General features: G+C 39.9%; 1 pseudogene; it reads left to right on the top strand.

The window, feature by feature from the left end:
• The first annotated feature begins 1,257 nt into the window (after nucleotides 1–1,257).
• LOC118597075 lies at nucleotides 1,258–1,867 on the top strand (annotated as a pseudogene).
• The last annotated feature ends 9,964 nt before the right edge of the window (nucleotides 1,868–11,831 follow it).

Genomic DNA, 11,831 nt, shown 5'->3' with positions numbered 1-11,831 from the left:
TAGCACAGGACTCTCCTCTGTCCATTTTCTTTTCTTATTGAGGTCTTATACTAATGAAGTCAGAATTATCAATTATTATGGACTGCTGCCTAGCATAGAGGTTCACATCAAAACTACCAATTATCAGATGCATAATCCTCAAGACATTAAATTCATTGTGTTTCTACTTCCTGTTTTTTCAGTATAAAGCATTTTAAGGTTTTATATAAGATTGAATGAAGGGATGTAAGAGGAACTGTTAGCCCCGTGTCTACTTGCTCATTATTATTACTTTTCATTTCTCCCAAGAAACTCAAGATCCACCTCCCACCTCTGACTAGCAACATATTAAACACCAGGGACTTTTAATAAAAAATAATAATAAAAACAAAGACAAAAACAAAACAAAACAAAGTAGTAGGATGGGTATAATCAATTAGTGAAATATAATGAAGAACAAGACACAGGAATGTATGCACACATACATAACAGCAAATTTTATTGCTCAACAAAGTTTTCATTTGAGACTTTTGAAAGACTTTGTGACTTCAAAAATGTCTTTTCATCCACAATGTTGGTAGACAATAGAGGGTTTTGTGAGTGGACCTATAGCAATGTCTACAAAAGTAGAGATACAGTGAGAGTAGAGATGCACAATTACCATGACAACTGCAAAGTCTCATCAGGTTGTTGTTACCAATAGTAATAGTTTCCTCCAATAATCATGTTCCCTAAAGTACTGGAATGTAGAACAAAAGAACCCAAATCAGTTCTGAGGGTATTTTCTGTCCTCTCATGTGCCCCCACCAAAAACACATCACATTCTATTGGAGGAGAAGTTGCCTCATTGTTACCAATTCAGGATCAGTCATGAAAACAGCCGGTAGTAGTCAATGCTCCTGTAACTCACCAACATGCAAAAAGGAAACTAAAAAGTCCACTCTCCCTAGACAAGACAAAGCTACTAAAAGACAGTATACTCCCTTATGGGTGTTTATACACCATCCATGTCAGCATCTTCTTCATATTATCTGTTCCTGCTCCTTTGGTCTTGATTTGGACCAAAAAAGCATGTACTGATCAAAAAAGGAAACAATAACAACAACAATTAAAAATTCAGAAAGGTCATTTAAAATTAACAGTAACATTTATTTAGTTTGATATTACCAGCTTATTCTCCAAATTTTTAGAAATCAATTTCATGAAAATATAAATCACCTGTCTATCTTTCAATAGAAGAACACACACTCTGCTCTTTTTGCCCCATCTACTGGGAGAATGAAGACTATTCTCAGCAATCAGACTGTTGACATTCCAGAAAATGTGGACACTACTCTAAAGGATGCACAGTCATTGTGAAGGGTCCCAGAGGAACCCTCCAGAGGGACTTCAATCATATCAATGTAGAGCTGAGTCTCCTTGGGAAGAAGAAGAAGAGGCTCCAGGTTGACAAATGGTGGGGTATCAAAAAGGAACTGACCACTGTCCAAACCATCTGTAGTCAAGTTCAGAGCATGATCAAGGGTGTTATGCTGGGCTTCTCCTACAGGATTTGGTCTGTGTGTGCTCACTTCCCTATCAATGCCATTATTCAGAATGGGTTGAAATCTGAAATTTCTTGGGAGAAAAATACATCCACAGGGTTAGGATGAAGACAGGCATTGCCTGTTCTGTTTCTCAAGCCCAGAAGGATGAATCAATCCTTAAAGGAAATGATAGTGAACTTGTTTCAAATTCAGCGACTCTGATTCAGCAAGCTACAAGAGTTAAAAACAAGGATATGAGAAAGTTTTTAGATGCTATCTGTGTGTCTGAAAAGGGAACTGTGCGGAAGGCTGATGAGAAAGTCCTAAGTTACCCAGCTCCAGAAACAAGATCCTGGATTTAAGTAAGATTTGGGGTGTCTTTTGGGACAATAAAAGACTTGTATTTTTTTTTTAAAGAGCATGCACTCCATATCTTTACTTTCAAAGTTCATTGCAAGGCCATGCACCCTAACAATGCCTTCTACTGTTTACCACTTTGAACCTACAAATCATTTTGGCTTCAAATGAAAACATTAATGAAACACAATGAACTTTAGTTTTAGATGCACGTGTCTGTCTATAAAAACAAAAGTGAAGCAAAATGTCTAGCAATTGGTATCTAACAGTCTTTGTTGAAAAGGAGGTTTTAAAGCAAGGACTCTTGAAGAGAAGGAATTGAGGTACCAGCCTCTCAGAGGCCTCCAGGGGTCCTCCTGTTACATTCTTGCATCATTCTCCTCCTACCTAGCACCTGCATTGATCAGTGATCAACAGAACAGTCCCGAAGTGAGGACTTGCCATTTTGGAGTGTGGGTCAAAACAGACAATGTGGCTTGCTGTAGCTGAAAGTTTTCCTGTGTCCCACCTGATCCCCAGCCACTCAGACACAAGTAAACACACAGAAGCTTATATTAATTAAAACTGCTCGGCCATTAGCTCAGGCTTACTACCGACTAGCTCTTACACTTACTCAGCCCATTTAATTATATGTTGCCACATTTTCCATGGCTTTACCTGTGTGCCATTATGTGCTGCTCCCTGGATGGTGGGCTGGCATCTCCTCACTCAGCCTTCCTCTTCCCAGAATTCTCCTTGTCTGCTTATCCTGCCTATACTTCCTGACTGGCTACTGGTCAATCAGTGTTTTATTAAACCAGCGTACAAAAGCATCATCCCACAGCAGCTTCCATTTTTTTTCAAATGACTCTTTGACCACCCTCCATGCACCCACACCTCTTACCTTCTCGTTATCTGATTTGAGGAAAGCCAGGTGGTAAGCAATGCTATCAAAAAGTCCAAAAAGGATGGGGAGCCAAAGCCTCAGACTGATTTCTTGACCTCTGGACTGTCCTACTCTGCTCCAGACCTGGCTCAGCCTCTCAGCCTCCTGACTCAGAAATTGTGTGAAGTAAAAAATTACTAACATTTGATAGCATTACATTTGGAACAGTTTATCACCTAACAACAGATCACTAATACAAGACAGTAAAGAAAGGCAAAGAACATGACTAAGACATGTAAGAGGACCACAGAGGAAAGAACCACTGACCTGTTTTTTCCTTCTCTTGTGAGGTTTTGACCTCGAGTCCCACCAGTAGTCTGACCTCCCCCATAGTACTTGCACTGGTGATTTTCTGGCACAGTGTTCCATTACACTGGGATAAACAACCATCAAGAATGATGATATGGCTATTCCTTATTAAGTAGAAGAGGAAATTTAACAAATGTCTATTTGCCTATATGTGTGCCTATATCTAAAATGGATTTCTCAAAGCAACAGGATTACTTATTTTGAATTTCTCTGCAAAACTACAGTTGACATGACTTTATGACAATTAGAAGTCCTTGTTTGGGGTCCACCTCTCATCTCAGAAATGTGAATTCCTAGAGAGGTTTCAATGAGGGAAAATAAGAGAAGGCACTAAGGCAGAAAGAATGCACACAGAGAGGGCAGACCAGAAAGTCCTCCTACAGCAGTGGGAAGAGTAAGGACGACCAGTGATGGAGATTCATCCTAAGTTCCAGGTACCAGATACGCTTATGTCACTGCAGACTGGGGTTTCGGAAGGTCTTCACGATTTAAATGTGCAAGTTAAATAAAAATGTTTGTAAAATGTTCCTTCTCAGTTAAAACTCTGTGCCTTTGTATGAGTGAAGAGGAAAGCAAGGTCACAACATAGAAAATTAACAGGCAAAAAATAAATAAACATCCCTCAGTAGCTGAGATAAAATTTATTATCTATTAAGGGAAGAAATGTATCCCCATCTTTAATGGGTTTTGTTTGGTATAAGGGGGAAAAAAGGCTATTACTCTTTTCATCTCATTATGGTAATTAGTTTAGTTGTTCTCTGTGCTCAGCCATACAAGGTCCTACAGCGGTAAGATAAGAAGTGTAACTCCAGTTCCTCATGCTCAAGGAAATCTTGATTTCACTGGGAAGCTACAGCCCCAAGAAGCAGAGAATATTAGCACACAGTTTGCAATATGCTGCTTTAATGCAATACAAAAGGAGGCCATGGTTGGAAAGGATAGGGGTGGTTGCACCGTGGAAAATGATAACTTAGTATTCTGAAATACCAGTTGAACTCGGAAGGGAAGAGGATTGAAAGTGGATTTCGGGTTAGCATAGCTTCTCTTTGCCCTTTAGCTTGTAAGAGGTAAAATCACTGTGGAATGAAGGTCAGCTTCCACATCATATTACAAAGGCTGGAAGAGCATCTCCCGAATTGGCAAGCGTTCCAGCTGGTGGCCCTTTACCAGACCCCCCCCCACACACACACACACACACTCTGCTTCACCTTTGTTTTGATTCCATTTCCACTGTTATTCTCCACAGTCCTGCTAACAGCAGCACATGGTCCCATTTGTTAGTCAGCTCCCATCCACTCTACAGTTTTGCTTCACTTATTTCTCCAGGTTGCTTTGTACTGTAGATAAGAAAACTGAGGTCTATGAGCATTATGTAACTTGTCCTGGGGTTGCGGGATTTATAGCTGTATCTTAAAGTCTGACTTCATGACAGAGCTCCTACTGTGAAGACGGAGCCTGTGGTTTCTCCTTTTCCACTGTGTGGATCCATCACCACGGCTACAGAGCGCAAGAAGCAAGGAACACCACAGACTAGTCAACACGGGGATGTGACGAAAGTGTCTCCTGCTCAAACATGTCACACGCTGCTCCAGATGCTTGCCTTCAAATGTCAACCAGAAGAGCAGCTCCTGGGGATGGAATAAAGGAAGCGCCTAACTCTAGGAGCTCAGGTGTGGTGAGAAACCGCCACCAGCCTCAGATTCCCTCAGCTACAAAGAGGCCATGCTGGCACAACTACTCGGGGTCAGATGACCTCCCACTTCACTCGTGGCCTCCTGGCTCATTACAGGTAGAGATGGGACAGGGACACCACATCTGACACCCGCAAACCAGGAGGAAGTGAATGGGGTGGCCTTGCATAATTGGGATTTCCTCTAAAAATGAAACATTTTTCACTATTAAACGCTATCTTTAAAATCCCAGGGCAGTGTTCCAAGGGCTTTGATTCACCCAGAAATGATTTGCTCCTCAAAATGTTTCAGTTTCTGGGTTTAGCAACTCTGCACTGTGGTGCAGAAAACAATAATAATAATATAGTTTGAAAAATCCTTGAAGCTAAGGACTCAGGGGAGTCAAGTAGCCAGCTAGCAATTGCTGTATGGTCCTTTTCATTTTCTGTTTTGAGGATTGCTGTGTGATGGATATTCAAACAAAAACAGGGCAAAAAAACCTCACACAAATTCGATATCAGGCTTCAATCTTTTCCATCTATATAGTGTTTAACAGAGGAAGAAGATGGTGCTAGCATTGGATCATAATAATCTCTGGAAGGAGTTACAGCATTCCTGTGCACCTCAGCCTGTGGAGGCAGGCCCCAGCACACAACCCTTCTTCCTGTGCACCTCAGCCTGTGGAGAGCAGGCCCCAGCACACAACCCTTCTTCCTGTGCACCTCAGCCTGTGGAGGGCAGGCCCCAGCACACCACCTTGCACATTAAATGCTGGTCATTCTTTTTACTACTATGTTAAAAAATATACCTTTACTACTATGTTAAAAAATATACCTTTACTATCTTTTTTCAGCAAAGAAATAGCCGTGTGGTTCTGACAAAGTAAAGAAGAAGAAGTTTTCTTCTCACTTAGGGTCAATTGTTACTTCTGTAGCTGACAGTGAGGCCACTTTGCTCATCGGTTCTTAATCCTGTTTCTGGATTGTTTTCAGTCTGTTTCCATTATGACGTTATCTTGGCCAGTGACTAATCAGTTTGGGGGCTTTTGTTTGTTTGGTTGGTTGGTTTGATTTTTGTTGTTTTGTTTTATTTTGTTTTGGTTTTATTTTTGTTTTGCAAAGCATCAAGAGTTTAATGCTTGCAATATCCAATCTGTGACTCAGTCACAGGACATGGGTGTTAGAAAGTGGTCCTTTGGATACCCCTCTCTTTACTCATAGCAGAAGCCCAGCTATCAGCGTCTACTCAGACTGGTTTTTGTATCGGCCATACTTTAATTCACTCTTCAATCTATCCTCTTCTTCCACCTTCCTCAACACCAGGTAGACTCTCCACTGCTTCATAGTATAGCAATTGCCAAGCCTGCCTGGCTGAGCCAGTCTGTCCTTACAAGTACAGACAAGTACTGTTATCAACAGTTTTCCAGAGGGTTGACAACATGGCAGTCCCTTGCTAGAGATCTGCCAATTGGTCTTCTACACATACTCCATGATGGACCCACTATTTAAAGCAATGTGGACTTTAACTGCACATTAAGGTTTAGGTCACAATCTATATCATTGTTTTCCCTTGAAAAAATGGCCTCATGCACATTAATGTTAGGCAGCTTGTTTGTTCAGTTTAGGAAGGCTGTCTTGCCATCAACCCCCTCCTCCTCTATACTCTTCTTAATGGATGCTATTTTAGTTTCAATTCCAGGTTTCTCTTTCAATCTTTTCCAAATCCATGAAAAACCCTTACTCTTTTATAATTGTTCTCTTCTGCTTCAAACTCCCATCTCATTTCATTTATTATTATAATGTCTACTCCGTGTTAATAATCATTTAAATTATGTTTAGAAAAAACAGACCACATTGCAATGGCCTGAAATGTAGGTAGCATCACACACTTCTTCTACAGCAGTTAGTACATAAATTCTTATTTGCTTCTTAATTTGGCTCCTTTTGTCTGTTTGTTTTCTAAGACAGGGTCTCTCTTTATAGTCCAGACTGGCCTCAAACTTGCAATCATCTTCCGTTGGCTTCCCAATCGCTAGAATTCCAGGCATGCCACTAAGCCTGTTTCATAAACTCATAATGATAGAAATAACCCGTGTTCGCATAACTGAAAGTCACAGTAAAAAGGTCATCGATGCAGAATTCCCGTGTGATGTTTAGACCATAATACAAGCTGCTTGTCATCTTTGTTACTTCTGTTCCTAGCTACAAGCACATGATCTGCCAAATAAAAAGCACCAGGAACTAGAAACTACAGTTCAATGAGTGAATAAATGAAAATTTAAACAAAGTAAGATGTTAAGATGAATCATAGAGTACTTTTGAAATAAATAAGTTGTCTCCATTTTAAATTTTATGATATGTTAAGAAAATAATGCTAAGTGGAGCATTCAGAGGAGATTTTTTTTCTTCAAAACTTTATTTACTGCACTAGAAAATCCCAAGCATCTATTGGTGATTCAACAAAGGAGGTCTATTTTGGGACTTCCTAGGTAGTGGAAGCTGGGGTCTCTCAGGAAACAAAGGCATGCATCAGGGGGCCAGTTTCAGAAACCAACACTTGGCATCACTTTGCGGAAGGAAGAGGCAGCCTGTCTAGCTGCTCTCCCAAGAAAGAAGACCTCGGAGAATAAGTCGGAGCAAGAATAGAGTGTGCAGCTGTATCAATGCACCATGTACACACCTTCTGGCTCGCTTCCCCACAGCACCTAGTGCAGTGCTCAGCACAGGGAGAGATAAAAATGCTGTTGATTACTTGCCTAGCCCTGTTCTATGTGTCCAAGGAAGGTGGGCAGCCATTGGCCAGGATTCAAAACTGTCTTTCACTGCCTGAAACTGTAGGATTTGCTCCCTGGAGAAACACAGGTATTCTTTCCACAACTGCCCAAATTGTACTATGGAGAAGGCATGAGTCATTTCCTACATTTTGTTCATTTTCTTTCTTCTCATTTACCAAAGCCATTTCCGTTTGAATAAATGTTTAGGATGCTGGAGATTATTGGCCATTTCAAAAAGTCCTTCCTTTGGTGAACAGGGTGGCATTCACTTTGGTCATAGCTTTGATATGAACATTTTAAGGCAGAAAACATTAATGGAAAAAAAAACAGTCACAAAATGATGTCAGGGTGGAATCGATGAGCAGGTGAAGATTGAGTAATTATTAAGAAGATAAAATATCACTCAGCCTATTGCCCAGGTATCTCTAATATAAGACAAAATTAGCTCTAAAGGTAAATACTTTATATCCTCTTATTCTTCAACTTTTAAAAACTAGTCCAGGTACAAATTGGCAGTTATCCCTGAGATTAATAAATGGTCTTTCTCTAAATCTTCTTCATGCTCTATTCCCAAAAAAGTATCTGTTTTAATTTACTCAAAACAGCAACCAAGAGTTGACTGTGTTTTTCTGCCTGCCACTTCTCCTTGTCCTGTTGAACCAGACCTGAGGATGTGGTCAGAGCATGATCACAATATTCCTGCCAACCAGGGTTAGTGCGGTCAGGTCAAAACTGTAGCTGTAAGCACGTCTTTAGCTTCACATATTTACTATGAGTGCTGCAGATGGGGAATGACGTCCACGAGCTGGACTACAGCTATCTCTCCCACCCAGCAGCACCGGGCAGACTCTGAGGATTGCTACCTTTACTCATGCCCACGGTGCTTACATGGTTAGGTTTCCTTTTTGTCCTCTCAGAAAACAAACACTGAATGGACTGGGAAGTATCTTAATTGCAATCTGCCCAATTTTAGACCAGAAGAGACCTCAAAAATCAGAACAAGAAGGCTCTTAACCTCTGTAAATGAGAAGTTAGTCTAAATTACATCAGCTGGGATTTTCATTTTCATACGCTAATATTATGCATTCCTACAAAAGCCGGGCACTTAATGTCATGTGAATGTCAATGCAGGTTGAATTATCACTTTTATCAAAACAATCTCCATGCACACTAAGTAATGCAGGTGTTCTGTGAGTGCTGGAAGGGGAAGGATACAGTAGTGGAGAGGTTCTGTAGATGTCTCCCCGATAAAGGTCATCCAAGACTTCATAAAGAACACTTTGAATTTGATGAGACCAATTGCTGCCAACACCCAGCATGGATTGAGCAGACTACAAATCAGAACCAAAAATAAACCGGGCATCTAAGCAGAGCCCTAGAAATGCTATACAATTGGGGCTTTCCAAAAACATCTTTAGAGACCTTCTGTCAATACCATTGAGAATTTTGATATGAGACATCTATGAGGTATTTTCTAGCTGTCATCACTGGTTTTTTTTTGGGGGGGGGGGGGAGAAGAGCCTCTCTAGTAGCTCAGACACTAGGTAATATTACCTTATAAGACAGCTTGATTCACACAAGATGGAAGATTATTAAGAAGTCAAATGTAAGCTGCAGGCTATGGATTAGGAAGTATGTCATATAGTGTTCGCCTTGGGACCCTTTGGACAGAGTTGGGTGACAATAGCCAGATGGGAGACCAAGACGACAGACAAATCTGGGACTGTCCAAAAATAACCAAAACAAATGGTCACTCTGGTGACAAGGCCATGGCATCAGAGAAGAAAGGTCAGTGTGGTTTAGGGCAATCTGAGAAAACTTTCATGTTACATGAAGTGGGGAGGATTTGGGCTGTACCTGAAGGACAAGTCAAATGGGAATAGCAAGGTCCAGTGTTTCAAGTGAGACTACTATCTGAGGAGCTGGGCTTCCCATTGTGGTTGTAGAGGGAGAGAGACAGCAAGACTGGGCAGCAGCAGCACAAAGATCAAATACCTGTGTTGGAGACAGTCAAACAAGGTGTACCTTGTGTGTACCAACGCATTTCAAATGGCTGCTGAGAGCCAGTTCCTGTTCTCAGCAGACACTCAGCAATGTTGGCCATGGACACAGGCAAGGAATGCAACACCTCACTGCCATTTAAGATTATCTTTTAGTTGGGTATGACTTTGAGTGGTGTTGGGCTTTAAAACCTTGGTAAGTGTGTCCTAAAGTTTTTAAACTGTTGGCTTTCTCTGATTTTTGAAAGCAACATTCAGTCAATGGTCGACTTTGGTAGTGAGGAAGGAAACTAGTCAGAAAAGCCTATCCAAAATGACTCATATTACATCAGAAAAAGTTTAACTCAATACTAGAACTTTCTTAGAAAGACAAAAAGTTGTTGTGAGAAAGGGCACAGACTGGCATATGATGCTAAAATATTAATATTGGTAAACATTCATTTGTTTAGATTTAATATAAAGCTTAGAAAATAGATTGTAGAAATAGGCAGGAAGCTGTGCCCCTAAGGTAAAATGCAGTTTTATAGTTATGAAAATTTAATTTGACTGCTTTCTCAATAATTGCTCATATTTGTAGCAGCAGCATGCTAGCAAGATAACGGTCAATCAAACAGACATCACCCTGTAAATGTTCTTAAAAAGCCTGTACTCTTTCTCCTGATGGAAAATGGCATTGCTTCCAGTTCTTAAAAGATGCCCAACTGAAAAGCAGAATAAGAAAGTTGACAGTAGAACATCTTTATATATTCCTATTTGCCTCTCTTTCGCAAATGAAGTTCCTGTTAGGAGCTGGAACTATCTTTTTCCCTTGTGGAAATGGAAAATCTGTCACATCATATACCAAACTGAAAACAAAATATACAAGATTCTCTTGAAAATCCTGTTTGTGGCTAGGAAAAATTAGGATATGCTATGACTGTGGAACTGGCAAACATTTCTTTCATGGGTGAGTGAAGGACAGAAATAGGTCCCTCAACGTGTGAAAAATCTCCAGCCTCCTAAATGAAGAACAACAGAAGGTTCTCTCTCAGTCTCTGTCTTGCTCTGAGCCTCCTGTAATTCCTCTCTTCCTTTTGTTCTTTCTTGTTCCTTATTTCCCACACTCTTCATGGCTGTTGAGAAAATGCCATTAATAATGGGTACAAAGAACAGTGCTCGCTGTGTGGAGATAAACTGGGGATGACAAAATATCAACTTCCCACTGCTCAATTGAAAGCCCTATCTGTACAACTGGTAATTACTTTTAATTTAATTAGGACTCCTGGTATTGTTTCTATCTCATAGATTACATTATAACATGTAATGTGTTAAAACAACAAGACAAATTGAGGCTAGAAAACACAGAAAATATTACCTTTTTTCTATAAATAATGCCACACTTCCACTCTTCCAAAAGCCCTCATGTGCCTTTGCTATGGGGTAATTATGATTTCCTATACCCTTTTACTTTGAGTAAGCAAGAATCTTCCACAATCTAAAGAAAAACTTCATCTTACAGGCTTCTAAAAAGAATGTATTTAAACTCTACCCTTCCTCTCTTTTTCTCTCTCATGCAGAACAAATAAATGATTTATGCCCTTTGCACACTGAAACAAAATCCATATAACTAGAAAGAACAATTGTAAGTACTATTAAGAAAATATGGCCTTGCTGTTTGCACATGAGGGTATAAAAGTGACTTGCAAAGATAGCATTTTAGGCAGAAACCCACAGCGCATCATGGAACAAGGCAAAGATGCCTACTTAAGATATTTGCTGACTCAAAGGGGATATGAGTGATCCATTCCTTTGTGAAAGACTTAATTTGTAAGACATTTAATTTGAGTTTCCATATGAAATTCACAAATGAATTGTGAACTGCTATGCAAATCCTTCAAGGATGATCTAAGTAAAGTATATAATGCAATAAGAACTGAATACTAGGTCTCTGAAAATTTATCTTCAAACACAGGTAAGTTACAGAACAGACAGCAAAATGATGAGAGAGAGAGAGAGAGAGAGAGAGAGAGAGAGAGAGAGATACACAAAGAGAGGGGAGACAGATTTCTTGAGTCTGGAGTTCCCAGCTGAGTTTAAAACTGCTTTCCAAATATAAAGTTTGAATAAATGCCAGGTTAAAATATAACTGGAAATATTTTATCTTTTACTTAATTAGAACCTTCAATTTGTAAGATCTGTGGATTTGCTGGATTTAAAATTTATTCTTAAATGTTTATAGACAAAAGAAAATAAAGACCACTTCAAAAATATATTTCCCTTTTCTTAGATAGAAACTCCATGAGCACAGGTAAG

Source organism: Onychomys torridus, chromosome 16, assembly GCF_903995425.1.
Source record: "Onychomys torridus chromosome 16, mOncTor1.1, whole genome shotgun sequence".
Classification (NCBI taxonomy): domain Eukaryota; kingdom Metazoa; phylum Chordata; class Mammalia; order Rodentia; family Cricetidae; genus Onychomys; species Onychomys torridus.
This window is presented reverse-complemented; position numbering and strand designations above follow the sequence as displayed.